General features: G+C 43.5%; 1 protein-coding gene across 1 annotated transcript in view; it reads left to right on the top strand.

Moving 5' to 3' along the window:
- TDP1 (tyrosyl-DNA phosphodiesterase 1) overlaps positions 1-15301 on the top strand; it is a 934974-nt gene that overhangs the window by 469589 nt on the left and 450084 nt on the right. The window lies entirely within an intron of this gene.

The raw sequence follows: 15301 nt of genomic DNA, 5'->3' as shown, positions 1-15301 counted from the left end.
CAGGTAACCTTCACGGAGCCTATTGCCTCTGGACCAACAGACATGTTTTTGAGTGCTAAGCAATGCACAGTACAAGAGGAGGTTATTTGACTATACTGTTTTCTTCAACCTCTCCCCCTTCATTAGAAAGATGCCTAACTCTCTTCTTCAAATAAATATAATGCACAGAGTATCATGGACTGTGCATCAGGATATAGAGGCTTTTATGTCACAATGATTCTTTTTTAATTCCCAACTGTTTAAGCCAAAACTTAATGGATTTTTAGACTTTAGGGTTTAATGGTGTTCTTAACTCCACTGTCAAAGCTAGTACCTAAGGACATAATGATGTTTTTAGTCAAAGTTAGTACCTGGCAATGGAAGAGGTGTGGCGCAGCGGCCAGGGCAACTGACGCCGGACGCTCGGAATCAAGATTCAATCCCCGGCACCGGCGGCAGGGGTCTGCCCAGCACCATGTGACTCTGGGCAATAGCTGGCTTATTCGTCCCGACGGCCCCCAGCGCCGGGAAACCTACGGGTAGCTGTGTGCTTTACAAATACAGGATTATTTAATGAAGCTCTGTTTTATATACTGTTGCAAAGATTTTTGACAAATAATGCAATAAAGGAAATTCAAAAGATAGATTCACTGATTTGTTAAACAAAAGTCTAGGTTTGGAATCATGGTGACCCTTTGAGACCGAGGAATAAGAAAACCTATACCCAAACATTGCAAAATGTAGTCCAAGCTGGCACCGTGCAGAGATCCTGAATGTACAGTTCATGCTGAGCAGTACTGCCACCTAATTGCCTCACTGTACCAGAACCAGGGTTAGTGCCTACAAAGGTCAAGTTGACTTGGTGCTCAGCTCCAGAATTATGGGATTCTATGGCCACAACACTTTCTGCATATTTATGAATTCGCCACATAATGCACCATGAAATGAATTTGCAGAACTCGCCAACAAAAATGTGTTTCTAGCTCTAAAGGATCAAAAATTACTAAACAAAAATCATGAGTGGCAGACGCTTTGCAAATGCAAACTGATGACCTTTCACGTCCTTCTTGCGGTATTCAGGGTGGGTAAACTGGTTTTAATGAGGTGCAACTTTCCTAAAACAGTATTAAAATATGTTCAAATGACAATATAATGAAATAATACTGTCACAGATTGTGCCTCGTAATACAGCAAGATTAGCCTTTTCTAGGCGCATACTTTTCTCCTCCATACCACAGGGTGGCCCTCCATTGCTGCAGATTACGATTGGCCTGCACATAATACAATAATGTGGAGCATCCAAGGTTTAAAGGTAATGGAAGTACTTAGGTGCTCATTTCATCTCTGAACTGTATTGTGAGGCAAAGCTTAGACGTGTAAATAAAGGTTTTTTTCTGGGCCTCGTCTCCCACTATGTGAGGTTTCAGCAAAATAAAAGGCACGATACTTAGTAACAATGTTACTAAGTCCTTTGTATAATTGTACCTGTGCATTTAAAGTCAGAATTTGTCTGTGTGCTGTGATACTGATTTATGTTACTGATGTGGCGAAAATCATCACAGGAGTGATGGATCCTAAACTCAGGATCCATTCAAATGGAAATACGTACGCAAATCAGTTTTCTCCATCCATAGCTGACGTTCATGTGATTTTCTAAACGAGTTAAAATCTGCATGAAGATAGGTAAATGGAATTGTAAACTAATTATAATTAAGGCTTACCGGCCAACATGGAGATTTGGTGGTTTGTAATTTTCTTTTAAATGGGACTAGGCATAGTAAATAAGCACAACGTTTAATGTGTCCACCTCCCTCAAATTGAAATGTGCCCGACCTTTGATATCTTTATTTCCATAGCAGTTTTGTTCAAATAGAGAATGTGATTCTTTTTTACTTGTCATGCTCTTGAAATATTATAAACAAATTTAGTGTTTGAAGGTTTTACGTGTGTTGAAAAAAGCTTTGACATACGTGGGGCTTCTCATTTCACACTGGCCTCACTTTGCATTCGAGACAGGAAATCTCCATTCAGATTTGGACTATACAATTATTAGCAACAATTTCTCTAGAACAACCTGACTTTTAAAACTCCCTTTTTATAGACAGAGTATAGGAAACCACTTAATAGGCTTGTCCATTGCTTGGTCGCCATATGAAAGTTTTGTGGGGTGCTACAGCACCTCCCGCACCCCGGGCTCCAGCCCCTCTGGTATCTGTGGCCGATCAGTCTCTAAGGTCCAGACTTGGCCCTTGTGTTGGCCTTGAGTACTCAGAGGTCCAGTTCATCTGAAAATGTCTGGGGAGAGCCTTCCGGTGCGCGGGTGCCAGTAGTTCACAAGACCTTGCCTTGGATGGTGTGGGAAGGCAGTCAAAGTTGCAAAATGCAAGGGATGGGACAAGGCGGCAAAAGTTATGAAAGAGACAGTGGTGGGGGAAATCACCTTGGTGGAACAATTTCAGGCACAGTTTCTGGAGCGCGTGGTCAGTAGCTGGAAGGCTTGGTGGTGGTATGGGGAAATAGATGTGATTGAAGAGGGTGGAGGGTTGTACAGGGCATTAGATGAGGTTAGGAGTAGGGTGATTTGACCATAGTGAAATAAGTTGATGCCCAGGTTATCAGTTAGGAATAATGTATGTGACTATGTGGAAGGAGAGCATAATCTGCCTGCATGGATGTTCAGCAGTTAGAACCTGGCAGCAGTGGTGGTGGAGATGATGACATATGCCAGGTTCATAGCAGTGCTGAATTGCCTGGCAGGAGTGGACGCTGGATGGAATGAAACTGAGTAGTTGTATAATAGGATGTTGAAAAGTACATTGTTCTTGGGAGACACAAGCTTGAGGAAGTATAAGGTCTTTCAGACTTAGTGGGTGTTATGATGGAACACAATCACATCACATAGATTAGACATTCTATGCAGCTTTCTTAAAGGAACATAACAGTGGGCCATGAAACAAGTACAAATTCGTTTTTGACAATCTTGTTTAATCTAGAGTGCAATCCCATACTCCCTAAAATGACCTTGACGCATTATTATTAGGACCGGGTGAAATATCCTTTACTCCGGCATTATCTTGTGTAATTTCATGCAATTTTCTGTTATGCTTGTTAGAGAAGTTCCTGAAAAACACCAGGTGGCATAATTACTTTGCATTCACTCAAACATTTAGCGCCGGAGACTAGGAACAGCCTGAATGACCAGAAAATGAGCACCTGTTGTAAGTGGCACTTGTGTTTTTGCTGCTATTCTTTTAGTGTAAAATACATCCTTATGTCCAAAATGGACACGAGGACACATTTCACGCTAAAATATAGTGCTAAATGCTGGATTTGCATTTCACATAATGTATGCGTAATTTTTGCACAATTTTTGCATAATTACTCAAAACCAATTTACATGAATTTGACACGCCCTTCATTTTATGCAGACGCTCACAAGGAGAAAGCAAAGCAAGGATAGCTTTAGTTACAAAACCGTGCTCTAACAGCAATGGAGTTTGTCTATCCGCACACGTTTCCAACATTAATACACCAACTCTCTGCGCCACTTGTGCTCAAAGCCAGGATATGAATTGCGTGATTTTAAAATAAGGTTGATAGAAACATGAAATGCTGTTCTTTTATTTCGAGTAGGTTATAATGAGCTTGGAAGGAAACCCTGTTTTGTGACAGTGAATGATGAAAGCGACCTGCTCATTAGAGTTCTTTGCTGGGTAACTGTTCGGACAGGAAGCACAATGTCTGTCATTTTCTGTACAAAATTGGATTAATTCCTGCCATGGTTATTGAACATTCAGAGTACAACTTAAATGCAGTAAAGACTGAATAACATCTGATCACGCTATCCGCATCCAGATGGTCAAAAGATACTGCAGGTAGTGCATTATATTTCATGGGAGCCTGCAATCTCTGTATAAAAGCCCGCTCGTATTTCCCTATTACAGTCAAGTTGTGAAGTCTCTATCTGTTCGACAATAATAACTTATTAGATTTGACCTGTAACATCATGTCTTATGCCAGAGCCAGCAGCCAAAGTGAAAGGCAGGTGTCAGCGCATGATTACAGGTGCAGCTTAAACAATGAAAATGAGAACTGGCTTTTTATTCTTCACACTTCACTTTAGAAAAAGATGCCTGTTGCATATACTGATAAATACTTCCTCTAATAACCCCCCGCGTACGTACCATTCAATTTATCGGTGTAAAGCATTTATGGTTTCTCTTCCATCCTACATTGGACAGAGTAAACAACCATCTGCCCGCCAGCAAACTAGTTTTTGCTCGAGCGCCTCGACTTGTGATGGTTAGGTTACCTTCCTATATGTACCGCCATCTGTCCTATAGAAGTACTACAATAAGTTATGATGAAAAGTACCACTAGACCTGTATTGTTCCTTGAAGTACTACAAATAGCTCCCAAAGCAGGCCATATGTGAATTAATATTACATTGAACCATTAAATCTGTGTGTCAAACTCATTTATTTTTGGGAGGGGGGTTAAATTCTCATTTCTTAGCTTGTAATTTCTTTATACATTTTACATTTCTCAATTGAATTATATATACAATACATACATACAATATATACAGTCCTATACAAATTGGTTCATTATATGGTACCTGGCCTACTTATCTCCATTAAGACTGTCCAAAATATCGAAGGGGCCCCCAGTTAGCTGCAAGAAGTGTGATTGAGTAAATGCCTCGGATATTCATATGTTTAAAGAATGCCTAGTGATAACAGAATACTGGGGGAAGTAGGGGCAACTATTGCTGATATTTTGGGATTCCCAGTCCAAATTTCTCTCGCCCTGGTCATCTTTGGCATAGCCAGCGAGGTAACAGGCCCTGTTAGGGGGTTCCTCTGTTATGCAATCTTGTTCGCTAGGAGAGAAATCTGTAAGAGAAGGGTAGAAGTCACAGCCCCCACACATTCGGAATGGCTTTCCGATCTATATAAAACATCTAAGACTGATTTGGGTAAATTGCAGAACAGCAAGAAGTAAGCACTATGCGACTGTTTAATAAGCTGGTCTCAGCGTCAGTTTTTGGAGGTAGTATCATTTAGGGGTTTGAGTTATGTTTTGCACGTTTAAAATAATTTTGGATCCTATGATTAGGCCTCTTTGAAAACTCTCTGTCTGTGTTAGGCCTTTTCCTCAGTTTCCACTCTTAGGCGGCCAACATAAACAGTCTCCGGCTATATCTAACTGGAAGAGAGTTAGACCACCCATTCCCAAAAAGGGGCCAGTGTCATTCGTTGGGATTGTTGGACACCGGTAGGCTAGCGCTACCTCCTGGTTCATCTCGATTGCCTACGTCTCCTTAAAACCGAGTAACGGTAACGACATCCTGTTTTTTTGTCAACTGGGGTCTGAGGCGAATGCGGATACAAAAAAAAATAATATGTGGTACCGATTCTTTGATCACTCAATTGAATTTTGCATGAAACGTATATGGATACATACAATATATACATTACTATACAATTTGATCCAATAAGTAATGTCGATTCTGTTGATCAGTTCTTTTCATTTCATTTATAGAGACAATCACAAAAGCCTAAAAGGCACAAGGAAATATATACCTACACAATTTTTCCAAAGACAGGATACCTTATATCAATTTCCTACCCCATGCATGCAACACCACTCACTCCTCGCACGCATACACATTATGTTCACCCACATGTTAGCATTCGTACCTATACCAACCAATTACTACAATCACTATGTAGGGACAACTGGAAAATGACAATATTTTCCAGCCATTGCTGTGTTGTAGGTTGGAATCTAATGCATCTCCGGTCTAGGTGACAAAATGTCACTAGAAAGATTCAACAACATTCTCTTACATTGCCTAAGATTAGAGACACAAGAGGTACTCGGGAGCTTAACATCTATCTTGCCTCACAAGGGTCAAGGTGAGATTAATGCTTTTGATGAGGTTATAATGTGTATGGAGTGCAAATTCAAACCGAGTGCTAGCATTGCACTTGAAAGGTTCAGTTTTTACATCTGTGCTCAGAGGGAGGGAGAATCCTTCAATGGATTTCCAACAAATTTAAGAGCTTTGCCCGCGTCTTGTAATTTTGGGACAGTGTCAGATGAAATGATGAGAGATCACATTTCGGTCAATATATGGAGCCGTAAAATCCAAGAACAGCTTTGGGTGCTAGGGAAAACTTCCATTCTGGATGCTATTACTACAGCAAAGGCAATTCAGCAATCAGACACCTGGGTGAAATCTGTGACTGAAGACAGGTTGGAAGAAACCAGCAGTGGAGTGTGTAGTGTAATGAACCGCAGAGACAGGGATTTTTCTGAGTTTAAGAAAATGGACAAAAAGAACAATGTATGCTATTAATTTGTAAGTTTACCTCGCATTGCCACATATACATTGTGTCCTTCTATTGTGAGAGACTGTAGGTATTGTAAATCATATCTACATTTTGCTAGGATGCTTAAAGACGTTAAGAAAAATCTTTGTTCAATGGCATGGATGGCAAGTGTGAGTCAGAGTGATGGTCAAGAAGAGGGAAACCTCAGTGGTGAGAGCAAGGAACAACAAGCATTGAAAATGCAATAGGTCTCGCCTTTGATTGAGTTAAAGCCATTTGCTTTTCTAATGGTATTATATAGCAAAGCAAATGGCTTTAACTTAATGAAAGGCAAGACCTATTGCATGTTTAATGCTTGTTAACCCAGTACTCTCGCTGACACATTTAGGGTGAAGCACCGCAAGTGACCTGACACCCACACACGTCTGCGCCCACACATCCTCACACTGACTCCCATCAAGCACCACCTACAAGGCCCCTGAATCCAGGACCGCAGCAACTTCTAACTTTCTAGCCCGGCACTGGGGCCACAGACAGCTCTGCCAAAAGTTGGAGTCAGTAACAGCGTAGCACAGTGGTTGATTGGCGGTTTCATAACAGACTCTGTATAGCAATCAATACAGTCTCACAGATATCATCACAAGACAAGAGCAGTGGTTAAATGTGATGTGCCTGGGCATGTACAAAAGGATTCAGCTATACCAAGACATTGCCTGAGACTTATTTCCCAGCGCCTACAACTCTTTGGAGAAACTGCAGAAAGCCAAAAAGGGGTGCAAAGACAGTGAATATGGCCATACGAGTACTGTAATATATGTAAACATGTATTTAAATATACATTTATATTTGTCGTCCATAAACATGTTGTCACATTGCAATCTATTCTGGTTTGGCACTTAGCATCAGGGATTTACTTCAATCCATCCCCCTAACTGTAAAAATAAATAATCTGGAAATGGTGAAAGTCCAGTTGTCCATCACAATACACATCTGGTGCATCTACTACCAGTAAAAAGTCAGACTCGAAAAATACAAGTCGCCTCTGCTGGTTATCAAAGAAGAGAAACAGCCACTTACAGACTGGCTCAACACTGATATATTACAGCTTATGACAGCCACAGACCTTCCTCAGTAATACTGTGAAAATGAAAATGTGCGTGAAAAGCACGGTCTCATTCTGTCAAATCTCATGGAAACGCTCTATCGATAAATGCTCATAAAGCAATCTCCCTTACCAATCAACAACAATGTAGAGTGCGATGTTCAAACCCAGAGATCGTCGTTGAAAGCACAACGTGTAATGCCACGATAACAGTGGCATTACACGTTATAAGTTTCAATAAAAATGACACAATGTAAATTGAATGTTATCATAACGAGTTTCCTTGAATTTCCTTTCTTCGGAGATCGCAGCAACTCACGATGGGTAAGCTAGTAAACTTATATTTTGATGTTACAGCTTCCGTGCCAATCTCTATTTATTTGATCCAAAGATTTATGAACGACAAAGGGCGAACCCCTGCATTGGTGGGTCCTTAATCGGCTAAATCCGACAGAAGGATGGACTAAGAAGCTTGTTTACAAATAGGACGCCAGCATTTATGACACAAGTCAATGGCAAATATGGCCAGAGAGTGGGCAGAGCCTCATTACATACTCTTCTACAAAAAGTCTCCCCTAGAGCACGGCATGCACGCTGACTCTAAACTCGACCTAAAAAAGTCAGTGCCAGGTGCAGCTACTGTAATAACACGAGCAGCGTGGGCACCGGACACAGACGTGTCAAAGTCTGTAGCAGAGCAGAAGGGTGAGAAAGGATGTAAATGCCGGAGTAAAACAGGTGCTCGCCCCTCCTGCCACATGAAGGAGAAAGTTCCACTACATGTCCCAACGTGCCAAGTACTGTTAATTAAAAAAACAGTCCTTGCTGACAGTTTCACATGACAAGGGGCTACTCGGTTTTGCTTGCCCTATATTTTGCTATGAAAAAATCAATCCCCCTAAAGTAAGACAAAGGGTTGGTCAAAGTGAGAGTCCTTGCCTTGATATAAAAAAAATGTAGAAAGTACTCACTCCAATGGGATAAAGCGTTTGTGGCGAAATTCTAAATTTCGAGCCAGAAATTATAATATGTATTAAGAGTTTAAGAGAGTATTAAGAGTTCATAAATGGTGATTTTGCTGATTGTGTTGTGCCCAGGCCGTTTATTATCCCTGTATCCGCATACTCGCATTTTAAAAAACAAATATCGGAGTATTTTGCTCCTTTTGCACACTGCCAGATACTTTCGGTTTATAACTTTTCTACTGTTTTAATAGTGTTTTTAACCTCATTGCTGCTATTTTATTTACTTGCACGCTGCTTCTACGTGTTTTTGGGTGGCCCGCGTTTCACAGATAGTCCCTCTTCACTTTTTGGGGCTCCGGGCGAGCAACATCTTTGTTCTCGCGCTAGTTGTTCTGTCCTGCTATTTAAACAGGCAGATGCTAGCGCGCAGCGGGCGCGCCAGAGGCAAGCCCGTCTGAGCCCGTCCGCACCCTGCCACGTCCAGCGGCCAAAGATTCCGTCCAAAACCCTGTAAGTAACCTCAAACTGATAAGTTATACTGTTAATGATTTAATGTCACTTAGACACAGACCCTCTTCTAAGTGTAATATATGTGTCCTTCCCATGCTTGGCTTTAAATGCTCTTATTGCGGATTCTCCCTAGGCAGGATGCTTACAAGCAAGACAATATTGGGAGCAGGTTCCCAGGATGTAATGAGTCGTGAAATATTTACACCTGCTCATCATTGATTCCGCTTCTGGAGCATCAATTGTAGGTCCCTCCCTAAACATAAAGACAATATCTTTGATTTTCTTAACACAGAGAAACCTGATGCTCTGTTTCTTACTGAAACTTGGCTGCATGTCAGTTCAGGACCCGATGTTGCTGTTGCTCTTCCTCCTGACTATGTTATTGTCAGGAAGGACAGAGACACAGGAAAAGGAGGAGGCATTGCGGTAATTTTTATAGCTATATATAGCTGCAAATTTGAAACTCTACCTCTTCAGGGCTGCGAAGCTGCCCAGTTTAAACTTGCAGTGAATCCGCAGCTGACCCTATCTGGCCTCCTGATATATCGTCCTCCGGTAAATCTAGGTTTATGGGCAGCTTCCTTTTCTGATGCCATTGCTCCCCTTTTGCTGAAAGCTGCCAATTTTACCATTCTTGGGGATCTTAATTTACATCTAGAAAATCTTCAATGTAATGTCAGCAATGTCTTTTTGTCTGACTTGGAGGCCCTTAATATCACTTTACGTAATTCAGGATCCACTCATACGGCAGGTCATTTGCTTGATCCTATTCTTTCGAATCTCTATTTTGATTGTAGTTCTCCTGCTCTCCCTTTGGAATGGTCGGACCATTTTGCGGTTCAATTCCACCTGACGATTTCTGGGGTTGAGAACAGGACTTCCCCTGACTCGCATGAGAGTTTCAGACGTTGGGGCAAATTAAATGTTGAGGCTTTTAACACTCTATTATCTAAAAACTTGCCTGACACTACTCTACCACTGCCCTTACTTGATCCTGCCGTATCAAATTGGCTTACTACAGCTGTTAATATATCTTTGCCTCTTGTGTCCACACACACCATGCCCCATCGGCCTCCTGCTCCGTGGTTCACGGAGAACCTTAAGGTTATGAAATCTAAATGCAAAGTCCTTGAGAGAAAAAAATGGAGGCGTTTTTACTCTCCTGCTTGCAAAGTCAAGTATAAAACGACCCTTAAAGAGTATCACAAGTCATGTAAATTGGCCAGAGCCACCTACATTGCCAACACTGTCATACAGGCCCAAAATTGTTTGCGTACTCTTTTTTCGGTTGAAAAAAAGGTGACAGGCTCTGACACCACTCCTCTACCACCGACTCTTGATGAGGCCCAATGCGAGAAAATTGATGATTTTTTCATCGAGAAGGTTGAGCTTATTTATGGTATTTTAGGCTCCTCTCCCCTTTCTGTTGAATCTGTGTTGACTTTCGACCCCACTCACTTCAGTAAGCCAGACGCTGCAGTTAAACTCCGCAGCTGGTTACTTTTCGATGAAAAAACTTTTTATGACTGTTTAGTAAGTATTAAATCTGGATTTCCTCGCGACCCCTTGCCTATTAAGATACTGCGTCCATTCCGCCCGGACTCCCTTAATGTTTTAAAAGAGCTTCTTAACTCTTCATTGAGAGATGCCTTTGTTCCACCTGAATGGAAACACGCAATGATTCTCCCACTCTTAAAAAAAGTTTGGAGCTGACCCTTTGATATTGTCTAATTACAGGCCTATCTCTCTACTTCCTGCACTTTCCAAGATCTTGGAAAGGCATATTAGCAATCAGTTAACTCATTATGTGGAGAGTCAGGGTTTTTTGCATCCCTCCCAATCCGGCTTTAGGGCCAACCACTCTACAGAAACTACTCTTCTTGGAGTCACTGAGAGGCTACGTCACTGCATGGATCGTGGAGAGTCATCTACACTCATATTACTTGATCTGAGTGCAGCTTTTGATACCGTGTCGCATTCCATTCTCCTTGCCTCTCTTCGGTCTTTGGGAGTGTAGGGTCCCGCTTTGGCCTGGCTTGCCTCCTTCCTTAATGGCCGCACTTTTCAGGGTTTCTCCTCGAAAGCCTCTTCTAAAATCTGTCCTACAGTGTACGGAGTGCCCCAAGGGTCTATCTTTAGTCCTTTACTCTTTAATATCTACGTTAGACCCCCGGCCACCATTGTGGAGGAGGCCGGTCTCTCTTTATTCCCGTACGCTGATGACACACAAATCATCTTTTCTCTTTTCGCTGTGGAAGAGAGTAACATCTCAGTCCTTAAACAGGGACTGCATAAAGTCTCAAAATGGATGCGCAAAAACTTTCTGAAACTAAACGGAGATAAGACTGAGGTTTTCATCTTGGGCAAATGTAAGGACCTATGGGGCCCCCGACATTGGCCTCAAGAAATGGGTCCTCTTCCTCAACCTGTTGCCCATGTTCGCAACCTCGGTTTCCTTATCGATGAGAACCTTTCTATGCGGCAGCAAGTGGTGAAGGTAGCCTCCACGTGTTTCACCATCTTGAGATGGCTTCATAAAATTCTTTGGATGCTCCCTGTCTCCACACAAAGGACGGTTGTCCAGGCCTTAGTTATTTCGCGCCTAGACTATGGCAACGTTCTTTATCCAGGGTTGGGTCAGGAAGCTCTTAGAAAGCTTCAGGTTGTGCAAAATGCGGCTCCACGACTTTTATGTCATATCCTGCGTAGAGCCCCTATTTCCCAGTCGCTCCTGGACCTTCATTGGCTCAGGAATGCTAGCAGAATCAAGTTCAAGGCTCTCTGTTATATATTTAAGATCAAGCAGGGCACTGCTCCTTTATATTTACAGGAACTCATTCATACGTATCATCCTACACGTTCTCTCAGCTCCTCTTATAAAGGCGATCTTGTGATTCCAAGATATAAGTTGGTGAGAATGGGCGGTCGCTCATTCTGCCACTTAGGCCCGAAGATCTGGAATTCCCTGCCGACTTCATTAAAAACTGAAACCATTTATCTTAACTTTCGCAAAGGCCTCAAGACATGGCTTTTCCTGCAATAATTTGCTTTTTTTTGTTCTCTATTCTATCTTTTAAGCTATCCCTTGGCGCCGGGAAACCCTGTGTGGGTAGCTGTGCGCACCTTAAAAGTCAAATAAATAAATAATAATAAATAAGGAGCGTTGTTATTTGAAGAACTGCATATTATATTCAACTTTTAGATGAAAGTTAATGCTTGCCAAGAAGCTCTCTGGAAGATTAAAATGTGTCCCATTTTCTTTTTTTTTTTATATTTCTTTTTATTGAAATTTTAAGAAACAGCAAGGCAAAGAAATACATTACATACAGTTCTGATTCCAAGACAGGGAAGGAAAAGCAATACAACGAAATCAGCAATCAATGTATGAGAGGGGGAGGGGGGGATGACTGAGCAAAATCAAGCACATACAGTATATTAAGCGGAATGCAGGGTCAGGGGGAAAGTGGAACATCCGGGTTATCTACCACAGGAGGTGTACAGATATCTCCACGGTAGCTATTCCAGGGTCCCCACACTCTACACCACTTCCGGGGTCGGCCCCGGGCCAAGTATACTGTTTTTTCCCTGAACATGCACCAGTCCATGTTTTCCTTACATGCCGTAACCGTAGGCGGTCTTGGGGACCCCCACAATTGAGCAATATCTCGCTTAGCAACCATGGCCCCCAGGGTCACCCACTGTGTCTGAGCTACATTATGATCCGTAGGTTCCCAAACATTCAGCAAACAGAGTCTAGCCTCCGGCAAGAGGGCAATCCCCGTCATCTCCTTCATTACCTCATGCACCCCACTCCAGAAGGCCGCAACCTCACGACACTCCCAAATAATATGGAGGAATGTCCCCACCTGCCCACATCCCCGCTTACACAGACCATCCTCAGAAAAACCCATGTGGACCAACCGAGGGCCCGTGACGTAAATCCTATGTATAATCTTAAGTTGAACCAACCGGAGTCGAACTGGGATCGCGACCTCCTTTGGGGAGGAGATCACAGATTGCCAGTCCTCGTCATCCAGTTCAAGGCCGTCCCGGGTCCACGAATCTTGAAGATGCAACAGGAGGTCTGATCTATCATTAATGAGTTTTTTATAGACTAGGGAGATGGTGCTATCAGGCACATAGCCATCCAACAATCTGTCCTCGAGCGGAGACGATTCCGGGATTACCTCCCCCACCGGGAAAACCGATCTCAAAGCATGGCGAACCTGGACATAATGGAAGTATTCAGAGTCACTTAATTCAAACTCTTCCTGTAACAACGCAAACGATTTTACCTGACCCTTAACCCAGAGGTCCCCCACCTTACTAATATCAATGAGGTCCCATTTATCGAACCCCTTGGTATTCCACAGTTTGCCGAGTTTATCAGAACCAAAAAGCGGAGTCGCTCGAGTCAAACGATCTGTCCATCCCGTCGCACTAGTCGCATCCCGTCGCACTAGTCGCATCCCGCCACAAACGTACTGCAGTCTTGGTAGGCCCCGACAAAGCCTCGATCACCGATTTAGAGTATAACGCCCTATAGTAGTTGCCACCGGGCAGAAGCCACCTATCTATTGCAAAGGCGGGGTTCATTTCGGGACCATACATACCATGATTAATAGCTCCCAATTGGGACCCCCAATAATAGCGCTTTATATCCGGGAGAGCAATACCCCCATCGTACCACGGGAGCGTCAGCTTGGCAAGCGAAATAAGAGGTCTACCGTCCCACATCAATTTCCTTTGAAGATCCTCAATTGCTCGAAAATAGCTAGCGGGAACTTTATCGAAAGTATTCTGGAGAGCATAGAGTAAACGAGGTAAAGACATCATTTTAAAGAGGGCAGCACGACCGAGCGGTGAAAGTGGAAGCTTACGCCAACCCGCGACATCTAGCTTTAATCTAGACAAAGGTGGGAGGAGATTCTGCTCGAACCGAACTGCAGGGTCCAATGAAATATAAATACCGAGGTATTTGAACCCCGTTTGCGTAATCCGGATGGGACAGGTGCCTGGAAGAAGAGGGACGTCACCCGAAAGGACGTATAAATAGGATTTTGTCCAATTAATAATGAGGCCCAAGTTCCTACCAAACGAGTTCAAGACATCGCATAATACTATCAACGATTTTCGCGGCGAAGTCAGATACAATAGAATATCATCCGCATAAAGCGAAATACGATCTTCAAACTCAGAGGACCACCGAATACCCTTCATCGAGGGCTCCCACCGGATCCACGCGGCAAGGGGCTCGAGGGCCAGGGCGAACAGGAGCGGCGACAAAGGACAACCCTGACGAGTTCCTCTCCCGAGACCAAACGGAGCAGAGACACGGCCATCAACCGCAATTTGCGCGAGGGGGTCCTCGTAGAGCAACCTAACCCAACCAATAAAACCTGGACCGAAACCAAACTTAGCCAGCGCGGCCCATAAATATGGCCATTCCACGGTGTCAAAAGCCATCGTGGCATCCAACGACGCCAAGATGGCCGGCTCACGCAATGTCGATGCTCTCGCGAGAACACCATGCAGACGCCTAAGATTCAGGGCGGTGTTCCTATTCGGGATGAAACCGGACTGATCCGGATGTATCAGCTCGCTAACAACAGTGATCAATCTATTAGCCAGTATCTTTGCCAGAATCTTAGGTTCGACATTCAAAAGGGAAATGGGACGGTACGACGCACACCTATCTCTGGGTTTCCCCTCCTTATGAATCACCACAATGGTCGCTAACCGCTGATCACGGGGGAGACAGCCACACTCCCTAGACTCCAAAAACATATCTCGTAGATAGGTAGCGATCTTATCAGGTTTCAACTTGTAAAGTTAAATAGGTAGGCCGTTGGGACCTATTGCTTTCCCCGAACGCAAGGAACGAATCGCAAGAGCCACCTCATCAGCTGTTATTGCAGCGTCCATTTGGTCCCTATCAACATCAGAGAGACGAGGCAAAGAAATATCACGTAACAAGAGATGCGAGTCCTCTTCCGGTCTATCCGATACAGAGGAGTACACCGCCCGGAAATGATCTGCGAAATGCTGAACGATCTCTTCAGGGTCAGAAACCTGAGCGCCACTAGCCGTCTCGATCACAGGCACCACCCGACTAGCTCTATCCTTCTTATCCAACCACGCAATTCATTTACCAGCCTTATCCCCCACATCATACAGACGTCCCTGCTGTTCCCTACTCATGGCCTTAGCTGTATCAGTAACCAAAGCCCTATATTCAAGTTGCTTTAGTCGTAGTACATGTGTCGCAGCACGGGTGACCCCCCGCTCCAGGTCAAGCTCCAAGTCCGCTATCTCCGTCTCGATCTTAACCACTTCCTCATCTCTCTGTTTTTTAACACCCGCTATTAATGACAGGGCCTGACCCCTGAGGACGGTCTTGAAAGCCT

The sequence above is a fragment of the Lissotriton helveticus genome, chromosome 9 (genome assembly GCF_964261635.1).
Source record: "Lissotriton helveticus chromosome 9, aLisHel1.1, whole genome shotgun sequence".
NCBI lineage: Eukaryota > Metazoa > Chordata > Amphibia > Caudata > Salamandridae > Lissotriton > Lissotriton helveticus.
Note: the sequence above shows the minus strand (reverse complement) of the source record. Positions and strands in the feature narration are given on the sequence as shown.